At 45.1% G+C, this 10823-nt stretch overlaps 1 long non-coding RNA gene across 2 annotated transcripts; it reads left to right on the top strand.

Annotated features, from left to right (window-relative positions):
- The first annotated feature begins 1946 nt into the window (after positions 1 to 1946).
- Positions 1947 to 5668, top strand: LOC147989864 (uncharacterized). Of its 2 annotated transcripts, none has more exons than XR_015618096.1 (2): positions 1947 to 3736; positions 5356 to 5668. It is a non-coding gene; the product is annotated as an uncharacterized LOC147989864 (long non-coding RNA). The 2 variants fall into 2 exon arrangements; XR_015618097.1 differs by having other exon boundaries at positions 1947 to 2355.
- The last annotated feature ends 5155 nt before the right edge of the window (positions 5669 to 10823 follow it).

The raw sequence follows: 10823 nt of genomic DNA on the forward strand, positions 1-10823 counted from the left end.
TAGCACTATGGTGGAATAGAATGGTGGCTGTGGAGAAGACAAAAAGGGAGAAGATAGTCTCACATCAACTAGGAGTATCAACGGGCTATGGAGATGCCCATCAATAGATATCAATGTGAGTGAGTAGGGATTGCCATGCAACGGACGCACTAGAGCTATAAGCGTATGAAATCTCAACAAAAGAAACTAAGTGGGTGTGCATCCAACTTGCTTGCTCATGAAGACCTAGGGCATTTTGAGGAAGCCCATCATTGGAATATACAAGCCAAGTTCTCTAATAAAAAATTCCCACTAGTATATGAAAGTGATATCGTAGGAGACTCTCTATCATTAAGATCATGGTGCTACTTTGAAGCACAAGTGTGGAAAAGGATAGTAGCATTGTCCCTTCTCTCTTTTTCTCTCATTTTTTGGGCCTTCTCCTTTTTTATGGCCTTTCTCTTTTTTCATCCGGAGTCTCATCCCGACTTGTGGGTGAATCATAGTCTCCATCATCCTTTCCTCACTTCGGACAATGCTCTAATAATGATGATCATCACACTTTATTTACTTACAACTCAAGAATTACAACTCGATACTTAGAACAAAATATGACTCTCTGTGAATGCCTCCGGCGGTGTACCGGGATGTGCAATGATGCATGAGTGACATGTATGAAGAATTATGAACGGTGGCTTTGCCACAAATACGATGTCAACTACATGATCATGCAAGCAATAAGACAATGATGAAGCGTTCATAATAATGGAACGGTGGAAAGTTGCATGGCAATATATCTCAGAATGGCTATGAAAATGCCATAATAGGTAGGTATGGTGGCTGTTTTGAGGAAGGTATATGGTGGGTGTATGATACCGGTGAAAAGTGCTCGGTATTACAGAGGCTAGCAATTGTGGAAGGGTGAGAGTGCATATAATCCATGGAATCAACATTAGTCATAAAGAACTCACATACTTATTGCAAAAATCTATTAGTTATCGAAACAAAGTATTACGCGCATGCTCCTAGGGGGATAGATTGGTAGGAAAAGATCATCGCTAAATAAACCATGCTCCGACTTCGTCACATAACGGTTCACCATACGTGCATGCTACGGGAATCACAAACTTCAACACATGTATTTCTCAAATTCACAACTACTCAACTAGCATGACTCTAATATCACCATCTCCATATCTCAAAATAATTATCAAATATCAAACTTCTCATAGTATTGAATGCACTTTCTATGAAAGTTTTTATATTATTCCTAAAAGAAAATTTCCGTGCTGTTATAAAGGACTCTCAAAATAATATAAGTGAAGCATGAGAGATCAATTATTTCTATAAAATAAAACCACCTCCTTGCTCTAAAAGATATAAGTGAAACACTAGAGTAAAAACTATATGGCTCAAAAGATATAAGTGAAGCACATAGAGTGTAACACCCCGGGTGTCATGCTACAGTAAACTCCTCTTAATGGTGCCATGTCCTCATGTTAGTCAAGCCAAATTGCCACTAGGTAAAAGTCAAAGGTAATTTCAAATTTAGAATAAAGACTAATTGGTTATTTCTTCTGGCAGTAAAACAAAATTGTTCACAATGTTGCAAATATTCGCAAAGCAATTAAAAAAACATTGTTTGGATTTAAAAATTTACTCTAGCAACCAAAGAAGTGGATCAACATCAAATAAATGACCTTTTCAATTTCTTAAAAAAAATAGTTAAACAATTCCCAATGCTTTGGAACTTTTTGTGCAACCTCAAAATATTGCAATGTATTTATGTGGCAAGTTTCACATTTTACAAAATCATTCACTATCAAGAGAAAATGCAGAACATGAAAGAAATGCCAGAGAAAGAAGAAGGAAAAAGGGGATCTGACCCACTGTACCACCGGGCCTCTAGTGACTACAGGGTCGACCGACCCCTTTGTACTGGCCTTTCCCTAACCTCTCGTGAGAGGCAGGGAGGCCAGGGCGTGCACGCCGTCCATCGGCCGAATAGCGCGCTGTCGAGCATCCCGCGGCTCCCCCTCGCGGATAAGGGCAGCCCCTCCTGCTCCCTCTCTCTCACAGTAACCCTAGTCCCCAAATCCCCCTCTCCCTCGCTCATATTCGACGACCTGGAAGAGGCCGAGCTTGCGGTCGTCGTCATCGTCGTCGATCCCTTGGCCACCAGCCTCCATTCGTCGCGCCAAAACATCGAGGAGCTCCGCCATCGTCGTCTCCGTCGCCCTCGCCTATCGGTTGGAGCTCGGGCGGCCTGCTACCTCGCCATCGCGCGGTCTTCTCCGCCATGGCAGCCACATCTCGTCGACGAGCGCAACACGTTCGGCCACCTCGAGTCGTCCTCGGGCCGTCACAGTAACGGCAGTGAGCCCCTGTTCGATTCCCCTCCTCCCCCTCTCGAATCCATTCCGTAGGCCGCTGTAAGCCACTACCGTCGATCTCACGCTCACCAACCGTCGGTTGCGCCCCGGGCTCCCCTGTCGCGTCCTGACCGCGTCCCGCAGCGCCTAGTCGACCCCCGCGTGCGCTCGTAGCCTGCTGCTCTGCTGCCGCTGGTGCCTGCATCCGCTGGCGCCATTGCCGAAGCTCGCAGCGCCCGCGCGACCTGCGTCGCCTTGGGCCGCGTTTGGCCGCACCTGCCCGCCCCGTACTGCTCCCCGCCGCGCCCGGCGCTAGCCGCCGCTCGGGCCGCGCCCCTCTTGCCCGCTGCTCCTCATCCCGCCGCCCACGCTGCTCCGCTTACGGCGCCACGCCCCTGCCGCCGCTGCGCGCCACTCCGCCCCCGAGCCCGGCGACCGCATCCACCGCGCCCTTGTCTCCCCCCGCGCTCCAGTCCCTCCCCGCCCGGCCACACCGCGTGCGCGCGCATCCTCGCCTCACTCCCACCCTCCTGCTCCGGCCGGCTGCGGCCGGCCATGGCCTCGCCTCGTCGTCCACTGGACGTGCGCGGGCAGGGCGAGCGCTCCCAGCCCCTGGCCTTTGGGTCGCTGCCCAGTGGGGCCCCACGCCCTTTTTTTGTAAAAAGGAAAAACAAAAAAAGATTTTTTTAAAAAATATATATATATATTAAATAGTAAATATATAATTAACTTAATTAATTTGTTTAATTAAAATAATTACTTAATTAGCCTAATCACTAGATTAGTTAAAACTAGAATTAATTAATTAAGCCTAGTCTATGACAGTGGGACCCCATCCCCTGTTGACCAGTCAAACTTTGACTGGTCAACTGGGACCCTCTGGACCCACATGTCACCCTCTGGTACACTTCTGTGTACACAGATCTGGGTGCACCTAGCTTTTACTCATTATTTTTGATTTACTTTTTTATTGCAGAATATTGCTAAAACTTTGGAAAATCATAGGAAATAATCCGTGACTCGGATGAAAAAGTTTTCTACATGGAATTTGCTTAGAACGACGAGGTGAATCCTTATACGTGGTCCGTTCGTCCTCCACACATCCCTAGCATAGCGAACATGCAACTTTCCCCCTCCGTTTCATCTATCTGAAAATGCCAAACTTCGGAAAAACTTTCCCGGATGTTTCCCCCCTTCGTCAGTATTGTGTAGCACCGCGTTAGAACACGTCTAGCTCTGCATGTTGTCCTGTTATGCTCTTGCTTGCTATGTATTTACTGTTTCTCCCCCCTCTTCTCTCCGTTATACCCCGAGACCGTTGTTGATGCCACTGTGATTGACTACGTCGACGACGACCCCTTCTTCCCTTTCAGCGGAGCTTCCAGGCAAGCCCCCCTTTGATCATTGTAATACCGCCCATTCCATTCTCTCATGCTTGCATTAGATTTTGCCGCTGTAATTGTTTACTCCTATTCTGATGCATAGCCTGCTTTTGTATCTGTTGTTGTACCTTACCTGCTTATCCTAAACTGCTTAGTATAGGTTGGTTAGCGATCCATCAGTGACCCCCACCTTGTCCTTGTTGCCCCTGCTTCATCATCGAAGACCTGATCAACGGGATCGAAGACCAGGCCCCGACACCGCACATCACTTTCCCTTTGTTGCTCGACACTACTGGGTTACTATCGAGTGCCGGGGGTGAGACCTCATTAGCACTTCTGATGTTACCCTGTAGTGTAGCTATTCGGTCGTGGTCATCGAGGGTGATTTCCTCCTTAACCACTTCCGTTACGGCTCTGTCGTGCAACCCCTCAAATGTGAACCTCAGGGTGGATCCTCTTACGTTCACCTTGATGATAACATCGAGTGGAATTCACCGAGGGTGATTCCTCGGGTTTTCCCCTTGGTGTTAGACACACAGTTACTATGGTTACTATGACTTTACACTGAATCATGTTACTAAAGACGGGTCGGCCCCAAGGGGTACCCGCGCGAGCTTAATAGCGAGTGATGTGGAGTCGGGTTGACCTGGAAGGTGCCTGCGAGATACTTATGAGGCGTGGTCGGGCATTCTTAGCCCTTGCCGCAAGTACTCGAGACGGGGCGGCGGGGTCACATCTTTCGTGAGTCTGTGCTTGTTACCGCGCGTTCCTAATCCACTACGATTTGATATTTGATCTGAGGGGCCTCTGGCCTGATAGCACTAACCATCACGTGGGCGTAGTATGGGCGTTCTGCGTCGTATACATCAGCCAAAGCTTAATAGACGTCAGCGACTGAGCGGCGCGCGCCGGGTTGGACTGCGTAAGCACCTGCCTTTTTGAAGGAGGTAGCTAGGTCTACTCACTGGCCGCCCACGCAACGTGCAAGAGTTCCCGGGGCGATGGCCCATGACCCCTGGGGGCATAGGTTTAGTCTGGCGTGCTTGACCTCTCTATTAAGCCTAGGTCGGGTTGCGGCGTATTGTTTGGCCGAGGCCGGGCATGACCCAGGAAAGTGTGTCCGGCCGGAGTTAATCGAGCGTGGTGGGTAAGTTGGTGCACCCCTGCAGGGAAGAATACATCTATCGATAGCCTGTCCTACGGTAACGGACACTTGAAGTTGTATCCCGATCAATACAACTAGAACTTCATACTTGAGATAAGAAATGGATATGAGACATGGAGATGAGAAATGGATAGTATGGCTCTGGGATTGCTTTCTGCAGGGAGTCGAGAAAGGATCTCTGGCCAGGTTGATAACTCTACTACTTGACATTATGTTGACCTGTACTCTTCTATATGCTGCAAGATGCATTGAAGATGCTTCAAGATTCTAGTCTTCTATAGGCTAGGCTTTCCCCTTCTTTCTGGCATTCTGTAGTTTAGTCCACAGATACAGCCCATTTCCTTTGATATAGATGCATACTTAGTTTAGATCTGATGTAAGTCTTGCGAGTACTATGGATGAGTACTCACGGCTGCTTTGCTACCTCTTTTCCCCCATACCCGATTATTGCGACCAGATGACGGATCCCAGGAGCCAGACGACGCCACTGAAGACTACTGCTACCCCGAGGGTGCCTACTACTACGTGACGGCCGCTGACGACTTGGAGTAGTTAGGAGGCTCCCAGGAAGGAGGCCTTGCCTTTTCGATCAATGTTGTTTTTGTGCTAGTCTTCTTAAGGCAAACTTGTTTAACTTATGTTTGTACTCAGATATTGTTGCTTCCGCTGATTCTTGTGTATTCGAGCTTACGTATTTGAGCCCTCGAGGCCCCTGGCGTGTAATATAAAGCTTGTATTATTTTAAATTTGTGTCTAGAGTTGTGATGTGATCTCTTCCCGTGAGTCCTTGATCTTGATCGTACACACTTGCGTGTATGATTAGTGTATGATTGAATCGAGGGCATCACATAGAGTATTCTAATAAATTTCAAATCATGTGAGTCTCTCTCAAAAGGTGTGTACAGCAAGGATGATTGTGGTAAAATAAAAAGAAAAGAATCAAATCATACAAGACGCTCCAAGCAAAACACATATCATGTGGTGAATAAAAATATAGCTCCAAGTAAAGTTACCGATAGATGGAGACGAAAGAGGGGATGCCTTCCGGGGCATCCCCAAGCTTAGGCTTTTTGGTTTCTTGAACTTTACCTTGGGGTGCCATGGGCATCCCCAAGCTTAGGCTTTTGCCACCCCTTGTTCCATAATCCATCAAATCTTTACCCAAAACTTGAAAACTTCACAACACAAAACTCAAAATAGAAAATCTCGTGAGCTCCATTAGCGAAATCACAAAAACTTTCCCCAAGTCTTCCCAAAGGTTCTACTTGGCACAAACACTAATTAAAAGCATAAAACCACATCTAAACAGAGGTTAGATGAATTATTTATTACTAAACAGGAGCAAAAAGCAAAGAACAAAAATAAAATTGGGTTGCCTCCCAACAAGCGATATCGTTTAACGCCCCTAGCTAGGCATGATGATTTCAATGATGCTCACATAAAAGATAAGAATTGAAACATAAAGAGAGCATCATGAAGAATATGACTAGCACATCTAAGTCTAACCCACTTCCTATGCATAGGGATTTTGTGAGCAAACAACTTGTGGGAAGAAGAATCAACTTGCATAGGAAGGTAAAACAAGCATAACTTCAAAACTTTAAGCACATAGAGAGGAAACTTGATATTATTGCAACTCCTACAAGCATATATTCCTCCATCATAATAAATTTCAGTAGCATCATGAATAAATTCAACAATATAACCATCACATAGGGCATTCTTCTCATGATCTACAAGCATAGAATTTTTATTACTCTCCACATAAGCAAATTTCTTCTCATCAATAGTAGTGGGAGCAAACTCAACGAAATAACTATCATGTGAGGCATAATCCAATTGAAAACTAAAATCATGATGACAAGTTTCATGGTTATCATTATTCTTCATAGCATACATGTAATCACAATAATCATCATAAATAGCAACTTTGTTCTCATAATCAATTGGAACCTCTTCCGATATAGTGGATTCATCACTAAATAAAGCCATGACCTCTCGAAATCCACTTTCATCATCATAAATAGGAGGTGTGCTTTCATCATAATAAATTTGCTCATCAAAACTCGGGGGACAAAAAATACCATCTTCATCAAACATAGCTTCCCCAAGCTTGTGGCTTTGCCTATCATTTGCATTGTGGATATTCAAGGAATTCATACTAACAACATTGCAATCATGCTCATCATTCAAATATTTAGTGCCAAACATTCTAATGCATTCTTCTTCTAGCACTTGAGCACAATTATCGGAATCCTTATTTTCATGAAAGATATTAAAAAGATGAAGCATATGAGGTACCCTTAATTCCATTTTTCAGTTTTCTTTTATAAACTAAACTAGTGATAAAACAAGAAACAAAATGATTCGATTGCAAGATCAAAAGATATACCTTCAAGCGCTAACCTCCCTGGCAACGGCGCCAGAAAAGAGCTTGATGTCTACTACACAACCTTCTTCTTGTAGACGTTGTTGGGCCTCCAAGTGCAGAGGTTTGTAGGACAGTAGCAAATTTCCCTCAAGTGGATGACCTAAGGTTTATCAATCCGTGGGAGGCATAGGATGAAGATGGTCTCTCTTCAGCAACCCTGCAACCAAATAACAAAGAGTCTCTTGTGTCCCCAAGACACCCAATACAATGGTAATTTTATAGGTGCACTAGTTCGGCGAAGAGATGGTGATACAGGTGCAATATGGATAGTAGATATAGGTTTTTGTAATCTGAAAATATAAAAACAGCAAGGTAACTAATGATAAAAGTGGGCACAAACGGTATTTCAATGCGTTGAAACAAGGCCTAGGGTTCATACTTTCACTAGTGCAAGTCCTCTCAACAATAATAACATAATTGGATCATATAACTATCCCTCAACATGCAACAAAGAGTCACTCCAAAGTCACTAATAGTGGAGAACAAACGAAGAGATTATTGTAGGGTACGAAACCACCTCAAATTTATCCTTTCTGATCGATCTATTCAAGAGTCCGTAGTAAAATAACACAAAGCTATTATTTCCGTTCAATCTATCATAGAGTTCGTACTAGAATAACACCTTAAGACACAAATCAACCAAAACCCTAATGTCACCTAGATACTCCAATGTCACCTCAAGTATCTGTGGGTATGATTATACGATATGCCTCACACAATCTCAGATTCATCTATTCAACCAACACAAAGAACTTCGAAGAGTGCCCCAAAGTTTCTACTGGAGAGTCAAGACGAAAACGTGTGACAACCCCTATGCATAAGTTCACGAGGTCACGGAGCTCGCAAGTTGATCACCAAAACATACATCAAGTGGATCACGTGATATCCCATTGTCACCACAGATAAGCACATGCAAGACATACATCAAGTGTTCTCAAATCCTTAAAGACTCAATCTGATAAGATAATTTCAAAGGGAAAACTCAATTCATCACAATAGAGTTGAGGGGGAGAAACATCATAAGATCCAAATATAATAGCAAAGCTCACGATACATCAAGATCATTCCACCTCAAGAACATGAGAGAGAGAGAGATCAAACACATAGCTACTGGTACATACCCTCAGTCCTGAGGGTGGACTATTCCCTCCTCGTCATGGAGAGCGCCGGGATGATGAAGATGCCCACCGGAGAGGGATCCCCCCTTCGGTAGGGTGCTGAAACGGGTCTAGATTGGTTTTCGGTGGCTACAAAGGCTTCTGACGGCGGAACTCCCGATCTATTCTCCTCCTTGACGTTTTTAGGGTATATTGATATATATAGGAGGAAGAAGTACGTTGGTGGAGCAACGAGGGGCCCACGAGGGTGGAGGGCGCACCTAGGGGGTGGGCGCGCCCCCTGCCTCGTGGCAGCCTCGTTGATTGCCTGACATATACTCCAAGTCTCCTGGATTGCTTCTGTTCCAAAAATAACTCTCCCGAAGGTTTCATTCCGTTTTGAATCCGTTTGATATTCCTTTTCTTCGAAACACTGAGATAGGCAAGAAAACAGCAGTTTGGGTTGGGCCTCCGGTTAATAGGTTAGTCCCAAAAATAGTATAAAAGTGTATAATAAAGCCCATAAATATCCAAAACAGACAATATAATAGCATTTAACAATAAAAAAATAATAGATACATTGGAGACATATCAGGGCCTTTTCCGGAGCTCCGCCGGAGGGGGAATTGATCACGGCGGGCCTCTACATCAACTACATGGCCTCTCCGGTGATGTGTGAGTAGTTTACTTCAGACCTTTAGGTCTATAGCTAGTAGCTAGAAGGCTTCTTCTCTCTCTTTGGATCTCAATACAAAGTTCTCCTCGATTCTCTTGGAGATCTATTCGATGTAATCTTCTTTTGTGGTGTGTTTGTCGAGATCCGATGAATTGTGGGTTTATGATCCAGATTATCTATGAACAATATTTGATTCTTCTCTGAATTCTTTTATGTATGATTGGTTTATATTTGCAAGTCTCTTTGAATTATCAGTTTGGTTTGGCCTACTAGATTGATCTTTCTTGCAATGGGAGAAGTGCTTAGCTTTGGGTTCAATCTTGCGGTGCTCGATCCCAGTGACAGTGGGGGAAACGACACATATTGTATTGTTGCCATCGAGGATAAAAATATGGGGTTTATATCATATTGCATGAGTTTATCCCTCTACATCATGTCATCTTGCTTAAGGCGTTACTCTGTTCTTATGAATTTAATACTCTAGATGCATCCTGGATAGCGGTCGATGTATGGAGTAATAGTAGTAGATGCAGGCAGGAGTCAGTCTACTTGTCACGGACGTGATGCCTATATACATGATCATGCTTAGATATTCTCATAATTATTCACTTTTCTATCAATTGCTCGACAGTAATTTGTTGACCCACCGTAATACTTATGCTATCTTGAGAGAAGCCACTAGTGTAACCTATGGCCCCCGGGTCTATTTTCCATCATACAAGTTTCCAATCTATTTTATTTTGCAATCTTTACTTTCAATTTATATCATAAAAATACCAAAAATATTTATCTTATTATTATTATTATCTCTATCAGATCTCACTCTTGCAAGTGGGTGTGAAGGGATTGACAACCCTTTATCGCGTTGGTTGCGAGGTTCTTATTTGTTTGTGTAGGTACGAGGTGACTCACACGTGGTCTCCTACTGGATTGATACCTTGGTTCTCAAAAACTGAGGGAAATACTTACGCTGCTTTACTGCATCACCCTTTCCTCTTCAAGGGAAAAACCAAAGCAGTGCTCAAGAGGTAGCATCGCCGCCTCCCCACTCTTCCCCGGCGCCGTTCCTTCCTCTGGATGAGCGCTGCGCAGCCACCCGAGTCCGTCAGTGCCTCCTGTTCGATCGGGGATAGCCGGAGCTAGACGGGCCATCGCTGGCGTCGCTCCTCGCCTAACCCGTCCCCTGGTTCGGTCGGGCCAGCGAGAGGAGGAAGAAGACAGGAGCCAGGCGGGCCCCGTGTATTTCCCCGACGCCACCAGTCAGCCACCCAGGAGCCGGCCCCGCCTCTGCGCGTGTTGACCTGGTCGACCGACGTGGATAAGTGACGGGCCCCACCCCACGGGACCCGCACGTCAGCGACCCCTACCCGGCCCCGCCACAGTCCACATGGATAAGTGGAAGCGTATTCTCTGGTTTACGCTTCCGTTTCAGTGAAAGCATAGCGTTCTGTGGCTTCGGCCTAGAATATGTCTTCACTGTCCCGAAAGCGTATTTCCTAAAATGCACTTTCTGTTTTTTAGCTCAGGGCCTGTTTGTAGGGTTATTTTTACATATTGGTCCCTAAACTTCGTCGTGCTATATCTTTTTGATCCTAACTTCGTTTAAGGTGAATCCAAAGCCCACGTCTTTGTTTCGTCGAGCCCGTTCTGTTGGTTCATTTTCACTAATGTTTGACACTGTGAAATATGACCTTTTGGCACTTGCCCCTAATCAGCCCCCT

The sequence above is a fragment of the Triticum urartu genome, chromosome 1A, assembly GCF_056163025.1.
Source record: "Triticum urartu cultivar PI428250 chromosome 1A, HENAU_Tu73, whole genome shotgun sequence".
NCBI classification, from domain to species: Eukaryota; Viridiplantae; Streptophyta; class Magnoliopsida; order Poales; family Poaceae; genus Triticum; species Triticum urartu.